This window comes from Lonchura striata, chromosome 16 (assembly GCF_046129695.1).
Source record: "Lonchura striata isolate bLonStr1 chromosome 16, bLonStr1.mat, whole genome shotgun sequence".
Classification (NCBI taxonomy): Eukaryota; Metazoa; Chordata; class Aves; order Passeriformes; family Estrildidae; genus Lonchura; species Lonchura striata.
The window spans coordinates 12,043,819-12,054,211 of NC_134618.1; the positions used below are offsets into that span (position 1 = coordinate 12,043,819).

The 10,393-nt window shown below is 43.1% G+C and overlaps 1 long non-coding RNA gene across 1 annotated transcript in view; it reads right to left on the minus strand.

Moving 5' to 3' along the window:
* LOC110475467 (uncharacterized) overlaps positions 1 to 6,464 on the minus strand; it is a 30,984-nt gene extending 24,520 nt beyond the window's left edge. Inside the window, exons 1-2 of the long non-coding RNA XR_002466281.3 lie at positions 6,426 to 6,464; positions 2,631 to 2,677 (exon numbers count right to left, since the gene is read on the minus strand). This is a non-coding gene — a long non-coding RNA (uncharacterized LOC110475467). The remainder of the gene's footprint in view (positions 1 to 2,630; positions 2,678 to 6,425) is intronic.
* Positions 6,465 to 10,393: the final 3,929 nt, after the last annotated feature.

Sequence of the window (10,393 nt, forward strand, 5' to 3'; positions counted from 1 at the left end):
CAATTTCAGGACACATCCTGACCACTTCAAAGTGAAATTAAAGGTTACAGTGGTGGAGAGCTTCATATCAGCACAATTTTTCACATTTCAAATCCTTGATGAAGCAACTATTAAGAAAGATTGTTTTGTACTATTTGTCTCTGATTTGTTAAAGTTATAAATTACAGAGTAGACTACCCTGTAATCAAATGCTTGTGAACCTTGGAAGACCTTGAAAATTAGCAAGTTGGTAGGTAACAGATGCAGTTTCTTTCTTTAGATAAAAAACCTGAGGAGTCAAGGAGTCAGAGTGAAAACAGCCACTTGTGCTCACAGGTTTAGCATGCTTCATTCTGTTAGCTGTGGTATGGGATAAAGCCTTTAGTGTTTTCTTAGCCCCCAGTGGACAGCAGCACACAAATCCAAGCCCCACACACAACTGGAATCATCTGTGTGTATGGGGAACAAAGGGCTCCACTGAATCACCATCCACACATGTCAGCAGGACCAGCAGAGTGACACCAGAACAGGGGAGATGCTCTGATACCTTCCCTTGATTCTCACCCACACAATACAAAAAAGAACATTTTTCCTGCTCCTTGCTACAATGCTTCATGCTGTGAGAGCTAAAAAGGAAATTAAAAAGGAAAAAAAAAAATCACTGGTTTCTTTCCTTTGAAAAAGGAATAAAATTGTTCTAATTGGTGATCCCTGAGGGGGAAGAAACCAGTGGGCAGCAGGAGTGAGGCACTGATTAGGATGAGAGTGCAAAGACATAGTGAGGAACTGGGTATAATTATGCCAGACACTTTGTGTTCACTGCAAGGTGCTACTCACAGGAATTCTCATCTTCTGAAAATTTTGTCTGAAAATGAGTGAGAGTACATCCAGGTGATACCCTGACAGGTCTGGTACCTCTCAGGAGTTCCTGTATTGTCAATCACTGTGGCATGCAGACACCATAACTTGTCTTAACTCAGCTTGATCTTCTTTTTCTCCCTCCCTCTCACCCTGCATGACCAGGTGTGCAGGGCTGCTAAAGCAGCTCTCCCTCTGACAGCTCCTGGTGCACTTCCTTGGCACTTGATTTACAGATGAAAGATGAATACATATGGCCACGTTCACCAAAAGGAAGAGCAGATCTTTTGCCTTTTTTTGCAGGGAATCTCTTGTCAATCACACTCCGCTCTTGTTCATGTCCCTGAGGTGCAGTTTTGATGCAGGGAAACACAATGTACTTTGCTCCACACCCTGGGGAACAGCTTGTGCATCAGCTATCTCTCTATCTCTGCACAGAGTGCCTCCACTTACAGTTTGAGAGTTGTTCACAAGTTCTTGAAGATGCTTCTCCCTGCAGTACATTATTAACAGTTATTAACTGTTCTCCCTGCAGTACATTATTACAGTTAATAGTTATCAACAGCATCTTAGATTTACAGATTTGCAACTAAGGCTCAAAAAATGAATGGCGTTTCAAGAGTCTCCAGATTTCTACACTGCATTTTTTGGTTTACTTTTGAAAACACTGCAGATCCAAGTCTCAATGACCTGCCGGAGGTCACGCTACAAGTCAGAGGAAGAACCAAGACCCAATTAGCACATTCTGAAAAATTTGGAGGAGTGAACAGTCAGTCTTTCCATAATACGTACATGAGATATCCAACTAAATAGGCTGAGGAACCCCCAACTCTCCAGACTGCAAAAAACAGAGCAGCAAGGGCCAGGTAAACCCTTTCCAAAGGGGTGTCAGAGAGTCCCTCCCATGATTAACACGTGTGGTGTATTTTTGTTCTTCCACAGAATGTTCCCTAAATAATATCTGGCTTTTCCAGTGGTTTTGGATGACTTTAGAGCTCTTTTCCAATCTTAAGATTTCTGTGATCTCCAGAAGATAAGCAGCTATCAGAAATACAGAGAGCAATCAAACCAAGTGGACCAGACAACATGAGACCTGAAGGAGGTCCAAGGTCCTGATCTTCTTTCTAAGCTGATGAAGATGTTTTTCTATGTATTTATCATGGCAGGGTGGGAGTATGGTAGAAAACTTCCTGGGGTTAATGCTTCTTCCTTGCCTGTTTTTCCTCTCAAGCCTGGATTAATGTTTTTTGTTTGGAAGCCTTGCTAAGAAGCTCAGGTTTACATCTCAGTAGGTTTGCTAATAGTACAGGACATTCCCCTGGATTTGTGATTTCAATGCAGAGTTTTCTTTAGAGAGTGAGGAATTTTTTGTTAGAACCAGCCAGTCTAGAGAACTGAGCTGTACCTAAAAATAGAAGAGATCACTTTTTTAATGTGTTAAAAATAGAAGTGTGTAGAAAGGGTCATGTATAGCCTGATTTTTGCAAGACAGAGGTGCTCTGAATGGAAATATTAGGTATCAGCCATCTAGCTGAGAAACGTCACTTTTATAGTTCCATGAGCTGCTGGTGGTGAAGCATGAATAATTATAGAGTAAGCCTGCATGGTCTGAAAATTGAATGATACCATGCTGAAATACACACACTTTTCCAGGGAAAAAATGAGACTTTTGGTGTTGTGAAGCATAAACACATCCAGCACTTCAAAGCTGGGGAGGTGCAGTGGGATGGAAGAAGTTAAATCCTCCCATGTTACCACTGAGCTTGTCTAATTCTCCTGTTGGTGGAACCTACCTTGGCCCTTGCTCCAAGCACTGTGGAAAGGTGGATTCCTTCCAGTTCTGCTGAAAGAAAAAAAAAAAAAAAATCTCTATTTTTCCCCTACAGAATCCCTCAGTGTCCACCCACCACAGGTAATAGTGAGGAGAAAGGCAACCAGAGAGGCTTTCAAAGGCAATCAAATCTCACACTGATTTAGAAAGTCCCAACTAAGCCTTGTCTTTTTGGGTGACCCACTGAGAATCCTATAGAGACTGGTCAATTTTTTTTGCTATGTTAAATCATGGTCATGTTAATCTGCCTTTGAGATAGTCAAAACTGTTAAAGTAATTTGTATAAAAAGTTACCAATAACTGGAATTAGAATTTGGCATCTATATCTGTTAAAAGGGAAAAAAAAATCTCAGCATTGAGGACTATATGTCATTTGAAATCTGCAGCATTCCTAGATCTGTTAAATGGTAATGGATTATTCCAGACAAAAAAAAAAACCTCACCTTTGTTTTAAATGGGTATTTGCACCAACTGACTGCCCCATGAAGCTTCAAGGTAGATTTCACAGGACTTGACTCAGATGGCACAAAACGCTGTAATGTGCCACTCCAACTCATCTGAGTAACTGCTTATTTTATATTTTCCCCCCCGAACATTACAAATGGTTCACCAAATTCTTAAGATACATTAGCCATCACCTCCCCACCTCCCACCACCACATAAATCCCACCCTGGAGAGCCAGCTGTGTCTCAACAATGCCAGGTCAAGCATTCATGACATTTTACAAGTCAGCGCCATGTGTGTCAAATTCAGTCCTCGATTACCTCCACTGTAGACACACTCATATTTCCATCAAAGGATCTGATACCCCTTGATTTGATGGCTGGGTCATTAAGTTTTTATTGCCATGTACAAGTCCTTTCAGCTACAGTGATGTGAAGCAGCCACAGCTCAGTTCAGTCCTTTCTGAGACCAGGAAAAGAAAGTGGCCAAAGGCAGCTTGGTGCCAGGGGTCTTGTGGAGCTCAGCATGCTGCTCGACCTCCTGGTCCACAAGGACTGAGATGCAGAGAAGAGCTCCCTTCCAAGAGAGAGCAGGAAAGGAGCTTAGGAAACCCCCCTGGGATTTAGAAAACAGGGAATGCCTTATGTCTGGTTGGAGTCTTTTCCCTTTGCAAGGCTATTCCCTGTAGAGGTAAAAGGAGGGATGTATGTACAGATGGATGTACAAACAAAGAAAATAGACTTGGATGGAAAATAGAGCCAAATGTAGCATTTTTTTCATATGGTCATCAATTATTCAGAGGAAAGATTTTGACTAGGACCTCTAGGGACTCTGAGGTGTAAGCACAGGTCCCAGGAGCTGGGCAGAACAGCTGTGGATGGATTTGCTGAAGCAGGAGGTCCCATCGCTTGGGTTACTACTCCCATAACTAAATGTGAGTTGTTTTAGCAGTCATGCCAAAATGCTTATCTGAACAAGTGCTTGTAGCATCCATGCTATGTGCAGCTAAAGTCCTCTTGCAATTTTGAAGTCAAATGTAAAACTCATGTTGACTTCCAGGTAAAAAAAAATAGTTTATTACCCCCTTTATGCATAGATGTACCATATTTTTATAGTCTCGTATATGCTCCAAAAGAAAAGCTGAGGTTTTAAATAACTTTAGATACATTTGGGAGTGGATTTGGTTGATGACCTTTCTTTTAAAATGGCAGTGGTGCACTGAACAGAGAAAATAAAACTAAACTACACTTTCATGAAGGAAAGTGGACGCTGAATGAGCAGCAGGTCGTGAGCAGCAGAGAATGAGGCACTGCAAGAGAGGAGATGGGAGCTCTAAGTCCTCTGATAAAATGTGGAAACTTAGAAATGGAACAAGTTTGCCCTGTGCTCTAAACAATCTGTTTGTGCCTGCCACATGTCTAATTGATTGTAAGCAAACCAGCCATGCCAAACTCAAAGCTGCTTCGCACACACGGCCACATCAGAGGAGCTGCAGACCATGGGAAGACCAGAGCTGATTTAGTCATCAATTATGGATGGGAAACTTCCTCAGTATAAATAAGCTTGCTGGTTCACCACTGTACACAGAAACCTCTGAATAAAATAATTGATTGGACAGTCAACTCTTGCAGCTTGTGTCAAGGACATATTTTCTGTTTGAGTACATAGAGCTTGCATGTGACCATGAACACACTTGGTGAAACTCCCAAACCTCAACCAAACTGAAACCAGACTTTAATCTACTGATAGACTCCTCTTTCTTGAGTGGCTCTAGTCCAGGAAAGCACTTCCCCTGGGGTCCCTCCCTTCCCTGGATTCAGTCTCCTGCCATATTTACAACCCTGGATGTTCCACTTAATCCCTTCAGGGCTTTTCATGAAGGGCAAAACTGGAGTTCTCTCTTAAATGTAACTATTCCACTCCTTTGTCCAACTTCAGGGCATAACCACACACATGTGTGCACAAATACATGGCTTTGAAGGTGACCTATTTTCCAGCTGCAAAACACTGTCTTTATCAGAGGGTTTTGCCAGCTAAGGAAGGATATGAACTAGAGGTGCAAAGGGAACTGCTGTGTCTGCATTATTTAGTGGCTCAGAATGCCAGGTCCACAGGTGTTCAAACTACCCAGGAACCTTTTGGCCCACTGTTATGGAAAATATGATTTTAGAGATTGAAATCAGCCAGCAATGGTGCTTAACCAACTAGCTACTGCAGGACAAAGCAAAACCTCAAGGTTTTCTTTGAGTTTCTTTTAATAGTTTTTGTTATGTTTTTCTCCCCAGCACCTGCAATACTGCTTCCCTGACATCCTTGGGAACTGCTGGCAGTGGAGGAATTCATTAGCTAGAAAATTCCCAAAGTATCTCTAGGAATTATTCAGAGTGGCAATATTTCAGACACAGAAGAACTTGCAGGAGATAAAGGGACTAAAAATCAGATTCTGAGTGTCCATTCTGTATGGAGACTTGTCTATAACATTCATATATACATGAATATAACACAACACAAAACATTTTATCTGCAGCTTTGCCAGGGCAGCCCCAGGCCAGTGTTGCTGGGGAAGGTGGGCAGGAGAAAACAGGCACAAGGTCTTGTTCCTTTCCCATCTCCCTCTTGAAAACCATGGGTTGGATTGCTGGAACAGCAGCATCTGCTCAGAGTATATTTTCCACCATTTTTCCATGCTGGACTGGGCATAGAGGGAGAGTGTGGGAATCCAGGGCTTCCCTCTGGCTGCCCTGGCAGGTCTGGGACCCTGACAGGGGTCAGGAACCCCCTGGACAGAGCCCCAAGAGACACTGGCTGTGATCTCTGTCCATGGAAAAGAGTTTTCAATCTTACAGAATCAATTACCAGCTCTGAGTGTTTGATATAAGTAATAATTAAGTGTGGCACGGGTGCAAAAGTAAAATTTTAGGATTCTAGATTAGGGGTCCAAAGGGGACAAGTTGGAGGAAATTGGGTGTGCCTTGTCCTTTTTCTCCTTCTTCATGCCCTCCATGTTTCACTGTGGTGTTGGCATTTTTCTGTTGGTTCAGGCTGGGGACACACTGTCCAACGTAGGTGACAGATATTGGCACGTTATTGTAAATCCAGCCCAGGGAGTTTCTGGTATTTAATGTTTGTTACATCCCACTGAGGGCAGAGCCCCACACGCTGCCCTGCAGGACAGAGCTGGGCAGGGCAGCAGAACATGTGAGAGATAAACAGAATAAACAACCTTGGAACCAGCACAGATTAATTATGGCTTCTGCTTTGGCAGTGGGGCAGAAAGACAGAGACTTTCTACAATCTCAGAATCATCAATACCTCAGATTCTGACAGGAGAGCAGAATTCTTCTCCAGCAGAGACTGAAGCCCACAAAGCACACATCAAGATCACATCTGCAGCTGGGTGGCCAGAGAGCCTGCAAGCACAAAGCAGAATTTCTCACCTAAACGTTTGGGACCTGTCTGACCTGCCTGGGAGGTACCAGGACTGTTCAAAGCAAACACACTGTCTGCCCTCATCATTGCTTCCCACCAGCTAAAAATAAAGAAGTATCTCTCCTGAGTTAGATGTCAGAGCCACCATGAAAATCTGCACCTCTTTCTGCCCTTACAAGTCTGTTATTATCAAGCAGAAAGAGAAATATTATTGTAAATATCTTTTTGGTTATGCAGAGGCATCTAAAAAAATCTCTTCTCACTCTCTGTTCCTTCAGTTCCAACACACTGCTAAATATACACCAGAAGTAGAGGACAAAAGTACATAAAATTGCCTCACTGATTGAATTCTATATCCTATTTCCAAAGTATTTTGGGACCAGATTGATAATAAAATACAAATACCTGAAGTTGCAGTTAAGACAATTCACAAATATTCAGACATTGTCAAGTCTTATAATTCACTGATTTAAAAAGACTTCAGGCTCCTCAATCACCATGAAGAATTGCAAGTCTATTTCTGCATTACTTAGACATTGGAAAATGCAACCATATATTTTTGCCCACAGATCCCACTTTGCAAAAGCCAAGTTATTTTCTTTCCTCTAAATATATATTTATAAATACATATGCACACACTGTAGTTCTGCATTAATTGGTATTTGCAAAGTAAGCATTGGCCTTTCCTTCCTTTTCCTCAGTGAAAATAAACATGATCAGGGACTGCCAGTATTTAATGATGAAAATGTACCGTGTCTTTACAGTCTTAATGTCATTGAAAAGAACTTGAAGATAGGTTTACAACAAAAATAATTTTTAAAGGTTTTCATAACAAATTCAGGGGGGGGAGAAAAAGCACTGTATTTAGTTTTTCTTTCCTTAGCATTTTTATTTTGTCTGAGGAGAAAAATGAATAAACAAAGATGTTTTAAAATGACCTGTGAGGGGCAAAATAAACGCATAGAGATTTTATCCAGCACTTCTAAGGACCTTGGAAGTGCTACAACTACACTGTAGTCTCTTTGTTACAGCTCTGTATACATTTATACAAAAGAAAGATGAAAGGGGGGAGAGAGTGGTTGATAGGGGTTGTGAGAAGTTGCTGGAATTAGATGGCAAGGGGTCAGATTACAGACAATGTAAGCTAAAATGCATCAAAGGATATGAAGCAAAGGACTAGATCAAAGTCTAAGAAGCCAAGTACAAGAATAAAGGAGTGATAATTGTAGGCAGTGAGAGAAAGCACTGGAATAGAAATGTGATAATGGTGTGACCTCATGACTCAGTATCCCTTTTTTCCCCCCAAGTCACCAGTTTCCCTGCACAAGGCACAGGGGCTGGAGAGGGCAGGAGTGTGTGTGGCAGGAGGGAGCAGCAGGGGTAGAAGGGAGAGGAGTTCTGGGGTTGATAACCTTCCTGGGCAAAAAGGAAAAATTCACTTTGTGATTTGCAGTGTGGTTCATTGATAGACTTTTCACAGGACCACAGGGCTGTCCTCACAGGCTCTGGTGTGAAATGGGGAGCCTGGAAGGCTGAAAAGCTGGAGGTCAGATCCTGCTTTCCTGCAGGCCAGCAGAACATAGCAAACACCAGTGGGAGTGGGTCTTTTTTAAAATCACAATGGGGCCTTATTTTAGAGAAATTATTGGGTACTGATTCCTCTCTGCACTGTGGCTGAGACATGTGTGGGACAGCTACCATCATCCAAAGAGCTCCTACAGCTCCTTCAGCTGTAGGCTGGTTCTGAAGATGACTTTGCATTAGACATCCACTTGTCCAGGAACCAAATGCATTTTATTGCCTTTCACATCTAACAAGGTCCCTCGGTCCTCACCCTTGCTGAGCACAGAGTACAATCCCTGTACATCAAAGGAGTTTGGGGTTTTCTCACCCTGGTTTCCTGGACTGATGATGCAGAATTTCCTCTGGCCTCACCATGCCCCAGTAAGAACCAGTGACATCACTTCAGGTGACTGCATCAGTCAAGGCTGGGGCTTGTTCTGTGATCCCTGACATAGGTTTTAATTTGGGACAGGGCAATGACCCCATCATCCCTCATGACCAGCCCAAACTGCTGCTTCCTGGTGTCTTTGAAGGTTGAGGCCAAGGCTGCACAGGGTGAAAGCTCTTCTTGTGAACTTTGCTGCACTTTGCTCCGTGGTTGACCTTTGGGAGCAGATGACAAATGGGGACAGTCATCACATGCAATTCTCCTTCTTCTGACTACAGAGCTGAACTGGTGCCAAGATCCTCCCCTGCTCCAGCAGCTTCGGAAAATCAAACTGTTGATACCAGAGAAGAGCAGCTTCTCTGTTGCCTCCTCAGCAATGCAGACACCTATTTCTGTTTTATCTGGAGTGCAAAGGAAGCACCACCGTCTTGCCTCCCTCCAGCCTTTTTTCCTTGCAGGCTGCCTTCCTTTCTCTAGTGAAGGCTCAAGACATCCATTCTCTCTTAAGTGGATGAACAAATCAAAGTAAACCACTTACTGGTCTCTCAGACATCCATTTGCTGCCCGAGATGTGTGCACCATTTATCTCTTTGCCTCCTTCCCTGCTCAGAGCCATTTGGTCATGTGTTTATTTATTTTTCAGATTTAGTAGCTGAGCTCCATCTCTGGACAATGTTATAAGGTGGAGGAATCTATCAGAGAGTCCTGGAATAGATTCTGAAGAAGCAGAAAATCAGGTTCATGTTCAAGTATTTCTTCCTCAAAAATTAAGCTGTTGAGACATAAAAGTGGCAAAAAGGCAGACAACTCTTTCTCTGCCTCACTGCTCTGTGTCTGTGCCAGTGCAGACTCTTTATCCCATCTCTGTGTATCTTTGCTTTGCTGATGAATGCTCAGGTAACTCCAGCTCTTCATTGAAATGTCTGCATCAGTCATATGGACATGCTTAACTAGAATCACTCTGGAATCTGTTGAACTTTAGTTTATACCTGAGTGAAAGAGCCTGCCAGACCCTCCAGACAAACATCTATACACAAAAAATCTTTGGCTGGACTCTTGAGACACTGAAGGCCATTAGTGTGTTGATTGACCTGAGTCAGAAATGTCCTTTCTTTCCGAAGTAATTTTATTTCTCTGTGTGTTTCATTTCTTGCATTTTCAGCTTTAATATAATACAAACATTGAGAGACACATCAATGAAATGTTTCTTTTCAGCTCAGATGCCCACCAGTATTTCCAAAGTTTATAGGCCCTGCACATTATCCTCAGGAATTGGGCTGTCAGAATTACTGGAGGGAAAACTCAGGAATTTTGAGGACAAGGGAGGGGGTGGGAGAACAGATAGGAGTGTGATAGTTTGAGATGTGACATTTTTGTCACAAAGCACACGAGGAATACAAGATAGGAGAGTGGGAATTCTCAGTGCTGCATCTTCTCTGGCTCCCTCCAGGCTTTGTTGCTCAGCTGGCAGCGGATGCTCCTGGACAGCAGGTTGTATTTGGAGCCTGGCTTTGCCACTGCCTGACCCCAGCACACCTGTGGGGCAGCAGCAGCAGGTTTTTAGCCAGAACTGCAGTGGCTGGAGCTGCTGAGTAGTGCTGTGGCTCGATGCCAAGCTCCCTTGCAGATATGCTGACGCTGACACGGACCAGAGGGATCTGTGAAGTGTGGCTATGTGCTGCTCTCTGCCCTCACTAAACCCTGCTGCCCTATGCTGATAAAACAGCTCAGGAAACACTGCCAGGACTGATCATGGTTCAGCTGTGCCAGGCCTGGTACAACTGATGTGAGTCATGGAAGATAAAGAGAGTAAACATGTAGGAACTTTTGCCTTGAAGCTTTCTTAATGCTGTCAGCTGCTCAAAATGACTACAGAAGCTGCAACCACGAGGTCTAAAAT